The sequence below is a fragment of the Manis pentadactyla genome, chromosome 7, assembly GCF_030020395.1.
Source record: "Manis pentadactyla isolate mManPen7 chromosome 7, mManPen7.hap1, whole genome shotgun sequence".
NCBI classification, from domain to species: Eukaryota; Metazoa; Chordata; class Mammalia; order Pholidota; family Manidae; genus Manis; species Manis pentadactyla.
In genome coordinates this window covers 115,837,823-115,858,110 of record NC_080025.1, presented here as the reverse complement: position 1 = coordinate 115,858,110, position 20,288 = coordinate 115,837,823, and the positions used below count along the sequence as shown (strand labels likewise).

Sequence of the window (20,288 nt, the reverse complement as noted above, 5' to 3'; positions counted from 1 at the left end):
CCCACCCATATATCAGGGACTGGTTTGAAAGAATGAAGCAGAGACTTTACAAATACCTAAAGACCAGAAATTGTGTCAAGGGGAAAAAGAAATGGAAAAAGAAGAAAGAGAATAAATCCCCAAATCCCTGCACATGCAAAAGCTTTCTTATTTTTTTCCCCACTTCTAAAGAGGATGAGTCAAATAAAAGCCCATTCAAAACCACATGAGTAAAATCAGGTTGTGTGTTTTTCAAATCCTTCAGAACAGGCTAAGGGATGAAACGAGGGCGAGTTCCCTATAGTCAAACATGCCCAGAAAGAGCAAACTTTGACTTAGCCATGAGCCAAATAAGCTGCTCTTGAATAATCAGGTCTTCATTTAAATCCACAGAGATGTCCTTTTCATGTATGTGAGGTGGACTTTTGATTTCATTCCTGGACAAAGTTTGAAGTTATTTTGTGACTCTGGCATAGAAAATGAAGGAAACCCTTGTAATGGATGGCTCATATAGGGTTATTATGTGTGTGTTTAACTCCCTCGTGTGATTTATATTTTGAATCATTACCACTCAAGAGTCACAAGGTTCATCTACTTAAGCTCAAAGAAACCCATGTGGAAAAGCATTCTAAAGTTAATTTGCCAAGCAAATATCACTTTAATACTTGAGTAATATAACCAGTATACCATAATAGAACTTTCTGGTCCTCTTTCTATGGATTCTATCACATCAAATGAACAGACATGGTAACAGACCTACGTTATATGTCAAAAGAATAATTTTTTAAAAATTCCCAACAGAGGAAAAGAGCTGTAATTCAGTTCTTATGTCTTTTGCAATGGAAGGAAAGATCCATGAGACAGAGGGATAAGATCAGCTCTTAGCCCAGTGTCAGATTCAAAATGATCAGAGATAGCAAAAACATTGGTGCTCAATGAACACTGAAACATTAATGATACCAGGATGGAGACTCCAATTCATCTTTTTCCTTTTTCCAAGACTTACTATATTGGACTGATAAACTTACATGAATTTTTTTGTAAGTCTTCTCTTAAGACGGATAGTTGTCCATAGATAATTCTATCCAAAATGTCCACCAGCACAAATGGGTTCTAAGTATTTTAACTTCCCACTGTACCCTGAATTTGAAATGTTTTCAGTCCTACTTTTGTCAATTTTTGGGGGTATGTCCTGAGGGAAACCAGGGAACTTTAGAATTTGCTTTAATCCTCTGTGCTCTGCAATAAGGTTCTGAAAGGGAAATACCAATATCAGGAATAGAAAAAAAAATTACAGCATGCACATTCATAGTGAAACCTGAGTGAACAAACAAGAACTACATACTTTTTTGGCCCAAACAAGTTCCAATAATGAAACATGTTAAACTGCAGAAAAAGGATACTTTGTTATAGGAGGAGAATGGTTCCGGAAGTTTATTATTCTGAAGCATTTTATCTCCAATAATATTTGTATGCATTTGGCCATGTGAACATAATAATTTGACCACTTGTTTGATTTGGGCAAAAATTAATGTAGCAGTAATAATACTTAGGGAATTTTATTTATTATGCAAAGTACATTTTGCAAAATACACAGATATTGCTAAGGTCTTTGAAATCCAAACTGTGAGTTTTTTGTATGAAAGCGTGATGGTCTTAATTTGATAGCCTGACTTCAGCAATGATAATAATAATAATGCTTACTCTGCTACAGGGCTATAGTAAAGCCTAACCACAGAGGCAGAGGCAGTCATCATGCTTTTTGAAAGAATAAAATAACAACTCAACACAATTTTTGTCATTTTAGTGCCGAGGATTTTGTCTCCAATGAAAAAAATGGCTCTTGGCTTTCCGAAGAGAATTGTGTAATTAATTTGTTGCTAAAACAAATATATATATATATGTAGCATTATAATAGAGGAATACACTTTTTTTTTTGTAGATAATTATTTTTTATTGAAGGGTAGTTGACACACAGTATTACATTAGTTTCAGGTGTACAACACAGTGATTCAACATTTATAGATATGATAATTCTAGGTACCAGCTATCACCATACCAAGTTGTTACAATATTTTGACTATATTCCTTATGCTATACATTACATACCGGTTACTTATTTATTTTACAATTGGAAGTGTGTACTTTTTTTTTTTTTTGTGAGGGCATCTCTCATATTTATTGATCATGGTTGTTAACAACAATAAAATTCTGTATAGGGGAGTCAATGCTCAATGCACAATCATTAATCCATCCCAAGCCTAATTTTCGTCAGTCTCCAATCTTCTGAAGCACAACGAACAAGTTCTTACATGGACAACAAATTATTACATAGTGAATAAGTTACATGGTGAACAAACAGTACAAGGGCAGTCATCACAGAAACTTTTGGTTTTGCTCATGCATTATGAACTATAAACAGTCAGTTCAAATATGAATACTCATTTGATTTTTATACTTGATTTATATGTGGATACCACATTTCTCTCTTTATTATTATTATTTTTAATAAAATGCTGAAGTGGTAGGTAGATACAAGATAAAGGTAGAAAACATAGTTTAGTGTTGTAAGAGAGCAAATGTAGATGATCAGGTGCTGCCTGTAGACTATGTGTTAATCCAAGCTAGACAAGGGCAATAAAACATCCACGTATGCAGAAGATTTCTCTCAGAACAGGGGGGTGAGGTTCTAAGCCTCACCTCTGTTGATCCCCAATTTCTCACCTGATGGCCCCCCTGCGACTGTGCCTGTCTTAGGTTGTTCCTCCCTTGAGGAATCTTACCCATCTCTGGCTAACCAGTCATCTTCCGGAGCCATACAGGGAAATGTAAAGTTGGTAAGTGAGAGAGAAGCCTTATTGTTTGATAAGGTTAGCTTTTTACTTCTTTGCATATTAATGCTCTGTGGCTTCTATGCCCAGCATTTGTCTTGAGGTATCTTTACCACTTGGAAGAATTATGCTACTCGGTAAATTTGATATGAGGCACGAATTCTATTTAAGGGTTGTAATTAGGAAGGAAGAAGAAAAGCTATAGAAGGAGCAGGCGGAAGAAAACATGGGAAGATTGATTATTTCTTTGACATATCTTCTTGTAGAGTAACTTCAGCATGTATAGGTTTTAAGCTACTACTTAAATTGCGCACACATTAACATAATAGGAGTATAGTTACATAACCAAAGCATACCTGTAATTACCATCCATCTCCAGTGAAACCAAGAAAACCAGTTAGGCACCTTAGGCATTTGTGAAAACTTATCTATGATATGGTGGATATTGTCCAACTGAACTTGAACAGTCTGAGAGAAATCAGAGAACTTAAAACAACCCATTCCTGGGGACTGTTCACATCCCATATGTTCTTTTAACAGTAAATAGTCTGTATTGTAAGATTTTGGAGCACTACAATTTGTACTTCTCCTAATTCTTGGTTGAGTTCCAACAGTATAGATCCAGTCAAATTTGTTGTTTAACTGTATGCACAGGCCAGCTTAGATATCTCCTTCTTCATTCCCATGGCAAGTCCAGGAACTGGTGGGATGAGTGCATCTACAGCTGTAGCAGTGCGTGGATCTTTGTTGGGGTTTTTTGATGATCATCTTCTGGCATGAGTCTTCCAGAGAGGGCTGATGTTGGAAGTTCTTTTTCATATCGTATCTTAGTTGATTTTTGGGGTAGCCCAATTAGGCTTTGATCCTCTGTATAAACACAAACAGGCCCTTTGCCTACACTTTTATATGCCCTTTATACCCTTGTGTAGAACTCATTGGAGGTCACCACACAGGAACTGCCTTTTTTTTGTTTTGGTATCATTAATCTACAGTTACATGATGAATGTTATGTTTACTAGGCTCTCCCCTATACCAGGTCTCCCCTATAAACCCCTTTACAGTCACTGTCCATCAGCATAGCAAAATGTTGTAGAATCACTACTTGCCTTCTCTGTGTTGTACAGCCCTCCCCTTTCTCCCATCCCCCCATGCATGCTAATCTTAATACCCCCTTCTTCTCTCCCCCACCTTATCCCTCCCTACCCACCCATCCTCCCCAGTCCCTTTCCCTTTGGTAACTGTTAGTCCATTCTTGAGTTCTGTGATTCTGCTGCTGTTTTGTTTCTTCAGTTTTTCCTTTGTACTTATATTCCACAGATGAGTGAAATCATTTGGTATTTCTCTTTCTCTGCTTGGCTTGTTTCACTGAGCATAATACCCTCCAGCTCCATCCATGTTGCTGCAAATGGTAGGATTTGCCCTTCTTATGGCTGAGTAGTATTCCATTGTGTATATGTACCAAATCTTCTTTATCCATTCATCTATCGATGGACATTTAGGTTGCTTCCAATTCTTGGCTATTGTAAATAGTGCTGCAATAAACATAGGGGTGCATTGGTCTTTCTCGAACTTGATTGCTGCATTCTTGGGGTAAATTCCTAGGAGTGCAATTCCTGGGTCAAATGGTAAGTCTGTTTTGAGCATTTTGAGGAACCTCCATACTGCTTTCCACAATGGTTGAACTAATTTACATTCCCACCAGCAGTGTAGGAGGGTTCCCCTTTCTCCACAGCCTCGCCAACATTTGTTGTTGTTTGTCTTTTGGATGGCAGCCATCCTTACTGGTGTGAGGTGATACCTCATTGTAGTTTTAATTTGCATTCTCTGATAATTAGCGATGTGGAGCATCTTTTCATGTGTCTGTTGGCCATCTGTATTTCTTTTCTGGAGAACTGTCTGTTCAGTTCCTCTGCCCATTTTTTAATTGGGTTATTTGTTTTTTGTTTGTTGAGGCGTGTGAGCTCTTTATATATTCTGAACGTCAAGCCTTTATCAGATCTGTCATTTTCAAATATATTCTGCCATACTGAAGGGTTCCTTTTTGTTCTATTGATGGTGTCTTTTGCTGTACAGAAGCTTTTCAGCTTAATATAGTTCCACTTGTTCATTTTTGCTGTTGTTTTCTTTGCCCGGGGAGATATGTTCAAGAAGAGGTCACTCATGTTTATGTCTAAGAGGTTTTTGCCTATGTTTTCTTCCAAGAGTTTAATGGTTTCATGACTTACATTCAGGTCTTTGATCCATTTTGAGTTTACTTTTATATATGGGGTTAGACAATGGTCCAGTTTCATTTTCCTACACGTAGCTGTCCAGTTTTGCCAGCACCATGTGTTGAAGAAGACTGTCATTTCGCCATTGTATGTCCATGGCTCCTTTATCAAATATTTATTGACCATATATGTCTGGGTTAATGTCTGGATTCTCTAGTCTGTTCCATTGGTCTGTGGCTCTGCTCTTGTGCCAGTACCAAATTGTCTTGATTACTATGGCTTTATAGTAGAGCTTGAAGTTGGGGAGTGAGATCCCCCCTACTTTATTCTTCTTTCTCAGGATTGCTTTGGCTATTCGGGGTCTTTGGTGTTTCCATATGAATTTTTGAACTGTTTGTTCCAGTTCATTGAAGAATGTTGCTGGTAGTTTCATAGGGATTGCATCAAATCTGTATATTGCTTTGGGCAGGATGGCCATTTTAACGATATTAATTCTTCCTAGCCACGAGCATGGGATGAGTTTCCATCTGTTAGTGTCCCCTTTAATTTCTCTTAAGAGTGACTTGTAGTTTTCAGAGTATAAGTCTTTCACTTCTTTGGTTAGGTTTATTCCTAGGTATTTTATTTTTTTGGATGCAATTGTGAATGGAGTTGTTTTCCTGATTTCTCTTTCTGTTGGTTCGTTGTTAGTATAAAGGAAAGCCACAGATTTCTGTGTGTTGATTTTGTATCCTGCAACTTTGCTGTATTCCGATATCAGTTCTAGTAGTTTTGGGGTGGAGTCTTTAGGGTTTTTTATGTACAGTATCATGTCATCTGCAAATAGTGACAGTTTACCTTCTTCTTTACCAATCTGGATTCCTTGTATTTCTTTGTTTTGTCTGATTGCCGTGGCTAGGACCTCCAGTACTATGTTAAATAACAGTGGAGAGAGTGGGCATCCCTGTCTAGTTCCCGATCTCAGAGGAAATGCTTTCAGCTTCTCGCTGTTCAATATAATGTTGGCTGTGGGTTTATCATAGATGGCCTTTATTATGTTGAGGTACTTGCCCTCTATTCCCATTTTGCTGAGAGTTTTTATCATGAATGGATGTTGAACTTTGTCAAATGCTTTTTCAGCATCTATGGAGATGATCATATGGTTTTTGTCTTTCTTTTTGTTGATGTGGTGGATGATGTTGATGGACTTTCGAATGTTGTACCATCCTTGCATCCCTGGGATGAATCCCACTTGGTCATGGTGTATGATCCTTTTGATGTATTTTTGAATTCGGTTTGCTAATATTTTGTTGAGTATTTTTGCATCTACGTTCATCAGGGATATTGGCCTGTAGTTTTCTTTTTTGGTGGGGTCTTTGCCTGGTTTTGGTATTAGAATGATGTTAGCTTCATAGAATGAGTTTGGGAGTATCCCCTCCTCCTCTACTTTTTGGAAAACTCTAAGGAGAATGGGTATTATGTCTTCCCTGTATGTCTGATAAAATTCCGAGGTAAATCCATCTGGCCCGGGGGTTTTGTTCTTTGGTAGTTTTTTGATTACCGCTTCAATTTCTTTGCTGGTAATTGGTCTGTTTAGATTTTCTGTTTCTTTTTGGGTCAATCTTGGAAGGTTGTATTTTTCTAGGAAGTTGTCCATTTCTCCTAGGTTTCCCAGCTTGTTAGCATATAGGTTTTCATAGTATTCTCTAATAATTCTTTGTATTTCTCTGGGGTCCGTCGTGATTTTTCCTTTCTCATTTCTGATACTGTTGATTTGTGTTGACTCTCTTTTCCTCTTAATAAGTCTGGCTAGAGGCTTATCTATTTTGTTTATTTTCTCGAAGAACCAGCTCTTGGTTTCATTGATTTTTTCTATTGTTTTATTCTTCTCAATTTTATTTATTTCTTCTTTGATCTTTATTATATCCCTCCTTCTGCTGACCTTAGGCCTCATTTGTTCTTCTTTTTCCAATTTCGATAATTGTGACATTAGACCATTCATTTGGGATTGTTCTTCCTTTTTTAAATATGCTTGGATTGCTATATACTTTCCTCTTAAGACTGCTTTTGCTGTGTCCCACAGAAGTTGGGGCTTAGTGTTGTTGTTGTCGTTTGTTTCCATATATTGCTGGATCTCCATTTTGATTTGGTCATTGATCCATTGATTATTTAGGAGCGTGTTGTTTAGCCTCCATGTGTTTGTGAGCCTTTTTGCTTTCTTTGTACAGTTTATTTCTAGTTTAATGCCTTTCTTTGTACAGTTTATTTCTAGTTTAATGCCTTTGTGGTCTGAAATTCAATTGTTGGTAGGTTGGTAGGTTGGTAGGATTTCAATCTTTTGGAATTTACTGAGGCCCTTTTTGTGGCCTAGTATATGGTCTATTCTGGAGAATGTTCCATGTGCACTTGAGAAGAATGTGTATCCTGTTGCTTTTGGATGTAGAGTTCTATAGATGTCTATTAGGTCCATCTGCTCTACTGTGTTGTTCAGTACTTCCGTGTCCTTACTTATTTTCTGCCCGGTGGATCTATCCTTTGGGGTGCATGGTGTGTTGAAGTCTCCTAGAATGAATGCATTGCAGTCTACTTCCCCCTTTAGTTCTGTTAGTATTTGTTTCACATATGCTGGTGCTCCTGTGTTGGGTCCATAGATATTTAGAATGGTTATATCCTCTTGTTGGACTGAGCCCTTTATCATTATGTAGTGTCCTTCTTTATCTCTTGTTACTTTCTTTGTTTTGAAGTCTATTTTTTCTGATACTAGTACTGCAACCCCTGCTTTCTTCTCGCTGTTGTTTGCCTGAAATATGTTTTTCCATCCCTTGACTTTTAGTCTGTACATGTCTTTTGTAGTTTGAGGTGAGTTTCTTGTAAGCAGCATATAGATGGGTCTTGCTTTTTTATCCTTTCTGTTACTCTGTGTCTTTTGATTGGTGCATTCAGTCCATTAACATTTGGGGTGACTATTGAAAGATATGTACTTTTTGCCATTGCAGGCTTTAAATTCGTGGTTACCAAAGGTTCAAGGTTAGCCTCTTTAGTATCTTGTTGCCTAACTTAGCTCGCTTATTGAGCTGTTATATACACTGTCTGGAGATTCTTTTCTTCTCTCCCTTCTTATTCCTCTTCCTCCATTCTTCATATGTTGGGTGTTTTGTTCTGTGCTCTTTTTAGGAGTGCTCCCATCTAGAGCAGTCCCTGTAAGATGCCCTGTAGAGGTGGTTTGTGGGAAGCAAATTCCCTCAGCTTTTGTTTGTCTGGGAATTGTTTAATCCTGCCATCATATTTAAATGATAGTCGTGCTGGATACAGTATCCTTGGTTCAAGGCCCTTCTATTTCATTGCATTAAATATATCATGCCATTCTCTTCTGGCCTGTAGAATTTCTGTTGAGAAGTGTGACTTTAGCCTGATGGGTTTTCCTTTATAGGTGACCTTTTTCTCTCTAGCTGCCTTTAAAACTCTTTCCTTGTCCTTGATCTTTGCCATTTTAATTATTATGTGTCTTGTTGTTGTCCTCCTTGGATCCTTTCTGTTGGGGGTTCTGTTTATTTCCGTGGTCTGTTCAATTATTTCCTCCCATTAGTTTGGGGAAGTTTTCAGCAATTATTTCTTCCAAGATACTTTCCATCCCTTTTCCTCTCTCTTCTTCTTCTGGTACCCCTATAATATGGATATTGTTCCTTTTGGATTGGTCACACAGTTCTCTTAATATTGTTTCATTCCTGTAGATCCTTTTATCTCTCTCTATGTCAGCTTCTATGCGTTCCTGTTCTCTGGTTTCAATTCCATCAATGGCCTCTTGCATCCTATCCATTCTGCTTATAAACCCTTCCAGAGTTTGTTTCATTTCTGTAATCTCTTTTCTGGCATCTGTGATCTCCCTCCGGACTTCATCCCATATCTCTTGCATATTTCTCTGCATCTCTGTCAGCATGTTTATGATTTTTATTTTGAATTCTATGTCAGGAAGACTGGTTAGGTCTGTCTCCTTCTCTGGTGTTGTCTCTGTGATCTTTGTCTGCCTGTAGCTTTGCCTTTTCATGGTGATAGGAATAGTTTGCAGAGCTGGGACGAGTGACGGCTGGAAGGACTTCCTTTCTTGTTGGTTTGTGGCCCTCCTCTCCTGGGAGAACAGCGACCTCTAGTGGCTTGTGCTGTGCAGCTGCGCGCAGACAGGGTTTCTGCTTCCTGCCCGGCTGCTATGGAGTTTATCTCCGCTGTTGCTGTGGGTGTGGCCTGGCTCGGGCTACTGCTCCAAAGTGGTGGAATCACGTTGGACGGGGAGTGGCCGGGAGGCTATTTATCTCCGTAAGGGGCCTCCCTGCTCCCTGCAGCCCAGGGGTTAGCGTGCCCAGAGATCCCCAGATTCCCTACCTGTGGATTAAGTGTCCTCCTCTGCCCCTTTAAGACTTCCAAAAAGCACCTGCCAAAACAAAACAACGACCACAAAAATAAATAAATAAATAAATAAATTTTTTAAATTAGAAAAATAAATAAATAAATGAAAAATGGCCGCTCGTTTTTCTTTATTATCCGACGCCAGCCTAAGGCATCTGCTCACCAGTCTTGCTGCCCTGTTTCCCTAGTATTGGGGTCCCTATCCCTTTGAGACTTCCAAAAAGCGCCCGCCAAAACAAAACAGGAAAAAAAAAAAAAAAATGGCTGCTCGCTTTCCTTATGTCCTCCGGCGCCAAGCCTCCGGTACCTACTCACTGTTCTTGCTGCCCTATTTCCCTAGTATCCAGGGCACCGCGCATGCACTGTGTCTGCGCTCTGGTCCGGATGGCTGGGGCTGGGTGTTCAACAGTCCTGGGCTCCGTCTCCCTCCCGCTGTCCCTCCTCTTCTCCCACAGGGAGCTGGGGGGAGGGGCGCTCGGGTCCCGCCGGGCCGGGGCTTGTATCTTACCCCCTTTAAGAGGCACTGGGTTCTTGCAGGTGTGGATGTGGTCTGGATGTTGTCCTGTGTCCTCTGGTCTTTATTCTAGGAAGAGTTGTCTTTGTTATATTTTCATAGATATATGTGGTTTGGGGAGGAGATTTCTGCTGCTCTGCTCATGCCGCCATCTTGGCTCCACCCCTAGGAATACACTCTTAAATGTTGTTATCTTTCCTCCTTTTTTATCCCTTTGTGTTAGAAAATAGGAATGTCCTGTTAAATATGTCACTCTTAGTTTTAGAAGTAATAACATAACACTGTCCTTATACACTACAGTAAGACCACTGTGGTAGTAGTGTTAATCTTAAAGAATTCCACTCTCTGTCTAAGAAAATACCCTTTATCCAGGTATAAGTAAGGTCAAACAGAACAATAACCAACAACAGATCAATATAATAATAACCCAAGGTAAATTTCTATGGCAGAACTTTAAAAGTATAATTATTCTTTCTGGTTAAAATTATGCAGCCCTTAAGTAACTCTGAGTAAATGAATTATATGCCATTAAGACATTTCTTAAAAGTTTTCATTAGCTGTAAAATAAAATAGCTTTAAGCTTTAGAATATTCTACTCAGTGGAGACTCCCATGTCTTTGTGATATTCTGGTGACAATTTCTATTCTAAGTGTCAAAAACAACTCTGCTATCTGGAACAAGTCGAATAGTATTCTCTCCCTTCAATATTCTAATCGTGAGGTGTGAAGTGAAATGGTTGCACGGTGTAATGGTGGTAAAGAAGTGGAGTGTCAATGAGATGGGGAAGGTGACAGACTTGGAATAGGTCCCTGAGGTGCTCTCCAAGTGCACTGGATAAAGATTCCCCTGGGAAATTTTTCTCATTAGTTCTCAGACACAGTTCATTAACTCAATAGCACCAGGTTCCCATTAGTCACAAGACCAAAATATGTTACTTTCCATGCTTTAGTTCCTTTATTTGTATATGTCATTTTCAGACTAAAAATTATGAGCCCTACTTTCATGCAAAGCCAGTCACCAAATTGTTTACATACTGAGGTATGATACATGACAAGCAGATCCTGTAGTTGTTTTATTGTTGATGTATGAAGAAATTCAAAGGGAAATAGACGTTTTAAATGATCTAATGGTACTTCTGTAAACAACTGTCAATACCAGAACTACTAAACACATGCGCGCGCACACACACTCACACACACACACACACACACACACACACAAATACACACACATGCATGCATGCACATACATTTTCATAAGAAAATCAGGGAGAATTCAGATACAGTTTAAAGATCCCATTTTCAAAAAGCTTTCTCACCATTATTTACACTACTTATAAACTTCTGTCATGCTATAGGGAGTCTGTCTTTAAAACCAGTGTACCCTCTAGTGACTATATTCTCTGTTTCAGAAATTGTAACATTTTTTCTAAAATGAGAAACTGTTGAATGATATACTACACATAGGAGTACTCTTGAGATAATACAACATAGAGGAAACTCTTAAAGATGCTGGTAGTTAGATAATTTTCTAAGTAATTACTGCCTAAAGATGTTAAAATACATCGATTGTAATTCTACATATTTTTCACTGTCACAAGCGATATGTACCTTTTCTATGCTGTGAAAGCTGCCCTCCCACTCCAAGCTGATGGCTTAATGGGTTAGGGAGTTGTCTACCTCATTACTCACTAGGTCAAAAAGAAGGGAGTATCCACCCCCACTGGTCATTTAAATCCTCCTGGTCACATTAGGGAAGCAGTAATGAAGTCTGTGGAAATGAATATTAGATGCTGCACACTACCAGATTGTTGCAGGTTTTTGTATTGCATAGACAAGTTGCTTTGCAGATTTTGCATTAATGGTCATTCTTATGTTTAAAAGATAACTAGTGTATGGTGTTAACAAAAAATACTCAGATTACTTTGTAACATATTTTAGTGAAAACAGACTTTAAATGCATCCACTAGAAGATCATGACAAAATGTGGGAGAGGAAGGTAATGTTTGATAATGGAAACTAAATGTTTCTTACAAAAATAAATAAGTAAACTGCAAGAGGAAGTTATCTGTTAGAAATATGAAGAGATGTAGGCAAGTACAGACTTTTCCAAATGAATTGGTTGAGAACACTTCCTAATGGAAACACATACCTATCAAAACACTAATGATCAGGATTCCAAACAAACCATCAAATGCTTCTGTTTATGTGCCACCCATAGAGTTATTGTTGAATTATGAATTGTAAATAAAAGTGATTCATATTAAAGAAGTTGTCAGCTGCAGCTCCAGTTCTTCACCTTCTGTCATCCCAAGTATCAAGGGGGCTGACTCAATCACTTTCTTGTCAGGCTACCTTTCTTCCTCAGAATACTCAATTCCCAAAACACAACAAAATATAAATGAATGGAAAGTGCTAATGACGCATGATTGCCAAGAGGTATTAAGTTTTTAAAGGTCCTTTGCTGACTAAATTTTAAATGAGCAAAATCATAAAGTTCATTTCCCAAGGCTCTACTCTTCATATTTTTAATGGATATCCACTGAAATGAAATACATATTGTTGTTTTTCTGGTATGTCTGCTTTCCTATGTAGGTGGAAGTCATATCATGTTTTAAAGTCCCAAGTGTATGTAGTTTATTCCACTTTTACTTATAAAAGCCAAACTTATAAAAGCTAGATGAATTCAAAAAATTTAATTGGAGGTGAAATACAATGGAATTGTAGAATTTGGAAGCTGTTATATATTATTTATATGTATATTTAAATCTTTTGGAGGTTGGTATTTTCAATAACTAAGTAAAAATCTTTATGTTTAGCAAATAATCAGAATAGTTCCCACATCTTATAATTTCATTCCTCTTCCTCTTTAAATCCCCTTAAAAATGCCACTGTGATTACAAAAACTGTCATTTCTAACATTTCTAGTGATTTTGATACAATTTACATTTGCAATTTCTTTACCATTTTTGACTCAGATTGGCTGTATCATATTTCTGTTCACATTGTGTTTGTGGTGTGTTTTCATATCTGAGAAGAAACTTTTCTAAGCAAGGGAGGTGGATGTCACTGAAATCACAGCTTATAGGTTTAAATTTTTAGAAATAAGTGAAAAAAGCTGTCATTCTGATTGTCAATTTAATCATTATTTTAGAAAAGAGAAGTTTTTGTTTAAATTTTGTTGCGAAAAACTGCTTATATCTTTATATAACAAGTGTATACAAAAATCAAAACCAATAATTGGAATTTAGCAAAATAGTTGAATACTTTTTGATCAAAAAAAATCAGACCGAAAGGAGGCCCTGTAAGTAGGAAATCATTGGTTTTCAAAGATTCCAGTATAACTAAGCTAACAGCAGTGTGTTAACCTTTCTCTAAGTTTCTCATTTTTTTATTTCTATGTGAAATAGCTCTTCAGACTCTTTCAGCAATTTCCTGTGATGTCCTTTTATATCACTGTCGAACTTACACATGCTCTCACTGACACTCAGAAGCAAGTGGACTGTACATACACACGCACACACACACACACACACACAAGTCAGGGCCTCTCAACAGATACTCTCTTGTGTGGGAATCATCTCACATCTTCTGAAACACTAAGGCATGACTTTCAAGTAGTTTTAAATTTCAAATCAGCATTCCATATTTAATCTAGACATGTTGGTTTAACACCAAGCCACACTAGACCTTTTAAAGTTCAGTGGCTGTGATATAAAATTCTTCACTGTGTTGCACCAATAAATTGAGAAGTGCAGTATAATTCTCCAGTGTCACTGGAACCCTTGTGAAATGGAATAAAGCCTTTGATACAGGCCTTCACTCAGGTGCACACTCTTTCACAGTTATAGTGAAAGTGTGTGTTCACAAAACTAATAAAAACCCACACAGATGACGACTAGTTTATGGAAATAAGTGGTAAAAAAAAAAAAACACCATTTTTTTCCCTATTGGTCACTTCACATGCTGACAGATTAAAAGATGCTGAATTCCTTTTCTCTGAGAACCACCTTTATAGCTGAGTTATTTAGTTTTTTATTTTTTTTTTAAACTAAGCAGCCAAAAGAAAGAGCCACTTGACACCTCCAGCAAGTATCTCAGTTCTTTTCATATTGTCAATAGCTCCACTGATAGCACTGTTCTTTTGACAGCTAAAAGCAGATGTGGGGGTTAAGTATGGGAGCAATTCAAATGTCCATAGTAAACTGCAGGGGGGCAGAGAGAGCTCAGAGAGCAGCAGCTTTAAAGTAATTGACTAATACAGTAAGGATATTAAAGTCATTTAGTGCCAAAAGGGAACACACTGATCCCTGACCCTCAGCCACTTTGGAGTAATCTAGTATTCAATCCAGCGTGTAATGACTGCCAGGCCTGTCAATCCTCCAGGCTCTCCAGTCAAATGCCTGTGGCTACTATTGGCTTATAGTAAAAGGACAGAAATGCAAGGAAATGCCTCTCAATCAGCCTATGATGTGATAATGTTATTGCTCCAATGTATTCTATATTGTCCCTGCATAGTTTAATCTGTTGAGACCCATGTCAAAAATTGCCCTTGTTCCCCAGAGGTCTTTGCTCAACGTTCTAGTAATACAACTGGATTTGAAAGGAAAGGAAGTAACTTACTTGGTGAATTGTTTCCAGCTAATACATGTATGTATATACATATATATGTATATATGCGTGGGTATATATATTTATAAATACGAGGTCAGCTGTTATATATTTATAAATACGAGGTCAGCTGTGTCTTAAAGCCTATCCATGCAAGGTATACATAGAAGTGAGCAAGTGATCGAATTTGTAAATCCTTGTTTTTCCTTTATTCCGGTGGGCAAAATATTTTACAGTAAAAATTATTGGCCAAAAATTTATTTATAGGGTGACTGATTCATATTCAATGCATGTGCCAGAAAGAGTTGGCTAACTTCTGGGAAGTTTGCATCTTAAATGAGGTGCTGCATTTGCAAAATATCATTATTGCTACAGGCTGCAAACAGGAAAAAAAAAAAACTTAAGAGTGCAGGAAATTGCCATTTTTTATTATTTTGATTTTGCTAATTAAGGCACTAGAAATTGACTGATATATACACTATAAAGTTGAAAATCAAAATGGGGTAATTATTCAAATCTTATTTTATTATCTTTCAAAGAGTCTATGTATTTCTTACTCATTCTCTCCCTTTATTTTGCCAAACTAACCATGCAGGAAAGAGAAAACTCCAGTGGTTATATTATTTTTATTATTAAGCTGTTATTTTTAGAGAACATTAAAGTTGCATAGGGTAGACATTTTACCTATTTCTGTTCTGTAGGAATCTGCCCCAGTAAAGGTGCTCTACAAATGAGAAACAAAGTAAACGTATATATATGCTTGTCAATTTCAAATAACTTTGGTGTCAAAAACAAATGACTGTCTCCCTCCATCAGGCCATCCTCTTGCTATCAGTACTCTAAAATAATTAATCCAGTATGGTTGTATTCTAAAAAGCATTCTCTGCTTTCTACTCCACAGTCTTTTAACTTTTTCCACTTAAGGTATTCTGAATTTGTGTACGATTTTTGACAGAATGTAAGAGACAGAGGAAAATCTTAACCTTAGTGTTCTGTGAATTCCCAGACCTCAGAGGCAGAATGAGTGCAGGAGGAATCCCATCAGGATATCTCGGGCAATTTTTCATTAGTATCCATGACAAGCTGTTTCACCACAGGCTATTGTTTTCACGGAAAGTTCAAATACAATAGGATGGGATATGGTGTGCTATTAACACATAATGGTATGATTATTACCTATCTTACATATATATGACCTTTGTCACCTAGAACATTGGTACTCTTCATTATGATGTACAATTTTAGAATAAGAGGAATGGTTGGACAGCTTTAATGTTTTTTTTCTCTAGTTGTCTAATTATCTGTTTAACGTTTTCAAAGCTTTCGTAAGAGGTGAACTAGAAGGGAAAACCAAATAGGTCAAAGCATCATAGGGCTTAAAGGACCTCGGCATTAATTTGTTCCTCGCATGTCCTGGTATCAAATAGCTAAACTATTCCAGGTGAAGGTATATTTTATACAAAATTCAAAAATTCGGCATCATTTGTATCTGCAGAAAGCAACATGGTTCTAAAGTAGTAACTTGATTCTACAAGCAAAACAAGAAATCAGTCTTTATAGCTTACATGTTGTATTACAAACCTCTTCAGTGAGTTGAAACTGTATGATAAACTTCTGTTCCTAATGACAATTGTTAAACATATATTTAGTTTGCTCTAGAACAAAGGTGAGCATAGCATTCGAATAGGAGCTCCTTTAGCTTCAACAGAATTATGGGCACATATCTTCATTTCTTACAGTCAATATGTGGTCGAAAAATTTCATTCCTTCAGCAAATACGGGATTTCAGATCTGCACATAGCATTATGCCAACCTTTGTATGGGGTATAAAGAATAAGATATGATCCCTAATTTCAAAAAACTTTTCAACCAATATGGTAGGTGGGATACTAGACAAATAACAATAGCACAAAGTTGAAAAGGAGGAAAGTAACTAAAGTTTATTAAGCACCTACAGGTAGCTAGTCAATCTATGTAACTCCAATAAATGGATAAGGATTGTAAAATCTTCATTTTCCTTTGTTAAGCTGTCCTTACGAAGGCTCAGAAAGGTCAACTTGTTACAAAATCAGTAGTGTATTTGAAACAAGTTCTTTCTGGCTCAGAGGCCCATATTCTTGCAGCAATACTGCATCTTTTCCATAATAGCAGTGATGCTTGATGCTGTAATTCGCCTGTGTGAGGAAAGTCACCTCATGTCTTTCTAAATTGAAATCCCACATTTCATTTTAAGGAAAGGTAAAACTCCAAAGGTCATCAACCATGCAGTGCAGTACAAGCAAAGTGTTCTTTATATGGGTTCATCTCATACTAAGTTGACCACTAAGGCCATGGGATGAAAAACTGTTTTATTTCTTATTTTGATCAGAATATACTAGACTTTAATAAGCATTGAGTTGGTTAAATGAGTTGTACAGAATATCTTATTCTCCTCAGGCCTGGAATTTTCTTCAGGGATTAATACCCAGAACAACTCCCAGAGAATAAAGATAACCCACTAAGGTACCTAGTTGTGAAAAGTCATTAAACTTCTATTAGCCATCAAAATGTTTAGTCTATTTATATTAATCAAGGTTTCTTTCATATTTTTAATTAAAAGATGAGGATAAGGCAGAAAACTTACATGTCTTGAAGTAAATACTATTTTCTTTGGAATTTAATAATTATGTATTTAATGGCAGAATTTTACCAACAGGTATAAATCAATGGATGGTTAGTCTACTAAATTTAAACTTTATTGAAAAGTATAATATACATTCTAGTCATTTGCACAAAACATAAAGCTCAAATAATGATCGTAAATGAGCATGTGAGTAACCACATCAGGTCAATGCAAACAAAACTGGCACCAATCCAAAAGCATCTTTTGGACCATTGCTACCTACTCACTCCTAACTTTTTTCCTTCTATCTTCTAAAGGTACCCGCTATTCTGACTTCTAACTTTAAAGTTATATTTTGTGTGGTGCTTATACTTTATGTACCTCGAATCACTCTGGTATCTGGCTTCTTTTACTTAATACTGTATTTACAGAGTATTCCTTGCAGTTGTATGTATTAGTACTTGAGTTATTTTCATTGTTGTACAGTGTTCATTTTATGAATACACTTAATTAATTTATCTATTCTACAGCAGATGAGCATTTGGGTTTCCAGTTTGGGGATATTACAAATAATACTGTTATAAACACATTGCACATATGCAAGTTTTTGGGTTGTGTGTATAATTAGAAGTTGAATTTCTGGGTTGTAAATTATGCATGAGTTCAAACTGAGAAAATAATGCTAGTTTTCCAAATTGGTTATACTGATTTATTCACCTACCAACAGTATGAGAGTTTCTGTTGTTGTATACATCTTACTAGCTGGAGGTGTTAAATGTTTTAGGAATTTTAGCCATTCGCTGTTGCATATAATGCTATCTCATTGTTTTAATTTTCATTTCCATGATTTCTAATGAAGATAAGCACATTTTCATGTTTATTGGGTAATTTCAGTAGTTTGCAATTTGCAAAAAAAATTTAAAAATTGCACTGTTGTCAACAATATAGAATGCATGTTTATTTACATCCTTGACAGTAGGAACTATGATACCATAAGTGAAAAAAAATCACATTATTACTGTGATGCATTTCTTTTGTTAAGACTGACTTTTAGTGTAGTTCTATTTTTTGTAATTTGTTTTGTTTTTTTAACCATTTTTTGTGATATATATATTCCTGTCCTTGAATTATTTTGTATTTATTGGCTTAATCATTTCATTGATTTCTAAATAATTTTTACATATTTACTAGGTGTTTGTCATTAATATTTCCTCTAGTTTGCCCTTCAGTTTGGTTTATACTTTCTAGCCAAACAAGTCTTTGATGTTTGTGTGGCCAAATGGGTCAACCTTTTTTCTTTATAGTTTTAGGGTTTTGTCTCTATGGTGGCCTTCTGTATTCAAATCACCACAAATTATTATTATTTTTTAATTAGCTTATTAACTTGGCCAGATTTCTTATGATTTTGATTTTTACAATTATCTGCTGGGTATTTATTTTGGAGTAGAAAATGCTGCAGTCATCTGTTGTTCCATTTTTTTCTCCAAATGTCCTGCCAGTTGTCCAAATACTATTTCTCAATTAATACATACATTCTCTACTGATTTGAGTCATCACCTTTGTCATTTACTATATCTCAGTGTGTACTTGAACATATTTCTGGACGCTCTACATGGTTAACTATTTCTGTTCCAGTGTTAATTATGACCTGTTGTAATTAATTTTTTTGTGTGTGATTTCATGATAGCTTTTTTTTTTAAATAGTCCTAGATTTTTTTACATTAACTTTTCTGAATGAACTCTAGTGTTTTGTTGACTTCTCACCAACATTCATGTAATATTAAATTTGTATTATGCATTAATTTTTGGAAAAATTGGCATACTGTTTCCTGCCAAAAATAAGATGTCTTTTCATTTATCCAAATTTTCTTTTCATCTTTTTCTAGTTACTTTTTTTTTTTTTTGCCAAGCTTGGCAAAGAGAACCTAAGATGACCAATTGGATACATGAACTATTAGGTTTCAATTGAAAAGTTTTAGATAATCCAATTTAATAACTAACTGATTACTGAATTGCATACACTTATAAATGTTAAAGTTTAAAAATGCCCTTAAGTTAATACATGTATATGTATAAATATGTTGCCTTGTATGTATTAAATAGAAATGCACTGTTTTTCTGACGCACTGGAAGCAACCATAGGCATAGGCACCCATATACCCATTGCATGTGATGAATGCATAGCTGGTGATCTTTATACAGGTGGAGCAAGGTATTCAATGTAAAAGTTACAGATCTATTAAAAAATATCTATGATTACATTTAAGGTACAATGCCAACAGAAACGTAAGGAAAATTAAGTACCTCAAGGATTAAAAGCAATATTTTCTCTGTTTCACAAGTTTTTAATAAAATAGAATTTGGGAGTGTATTTCCTCTAAGAAAAAGCCCTTGTCATGACCAAGTTGTTATTTTTGTTGAAGTAATTCATTGTCTGAAGGCCTTGTTAGCTTATCAATATAATATGGTAGCCTCCTTTTCTACAAGGCAAAGTATGATTGGATTGTAGGAGAGTTGAGTGAGGTTGTATGCCATCACATCATTTGGCAAATAGCTAGAAAGTATGTGCTGAACGCTTATCATGTATTTACCTAAAATATGCTTATGAAACAGCAAATGACTAGTTCGACAACTTTCAATAAATAATAGACATACATTTTATAACATTATCCATCTTCAATTTGAGTTCAAAATATGCCTCAATACTTAAAGATCAAACGTTGTGATGCTTACAAGTTACAAGAGCATAGTTGTTGCCTCACTTGTGCTCATTCGAATAATTCTATTCTCTTTTTATTTGTAAATCTAAGAGCTCATGTGACAGCTATCCAAGGGTTTTTGTTTTTGTTTTATTTAGTGAGCTAATATTAAAACCCTAGACTTCTGCTCAAAGTATGTAATTCAAACTGGATAATTTTATCGCACATAATAAAACTATGCTTTCTTCTGTAAATTTCTTCAGTTACATTTTAATCTAATAGAACCTTTTGTAAACATATTATAAAACCTTTTGTAAACATATTATACAATGATAATGCAGTCTCCACGTTGTATTTCAAACACAAATATATATGTATAGCTATACAATGCATAAGAACACACACTCAAACATACACACATACACACTTCTTTTTCACCTCAGAATAAAAATGCAAATGAATT

At 36.1% G+C, this 20,288-nt stretch overlaps 1 long non-coding RNA gene across 1 annotated transcript in view; it reads left to right on the top strand.

The window, feature by feature from the left end:
• The window catches only part of LOC118935344 (uncharacterized), a 461,859-nt gene that overhangs the window by 27,576 nt on the left and 413,995 nt on the right, over window positions 1–20,288 (top strand). The gene's annotated exons all lie outside the window — the stretch shown is intronic.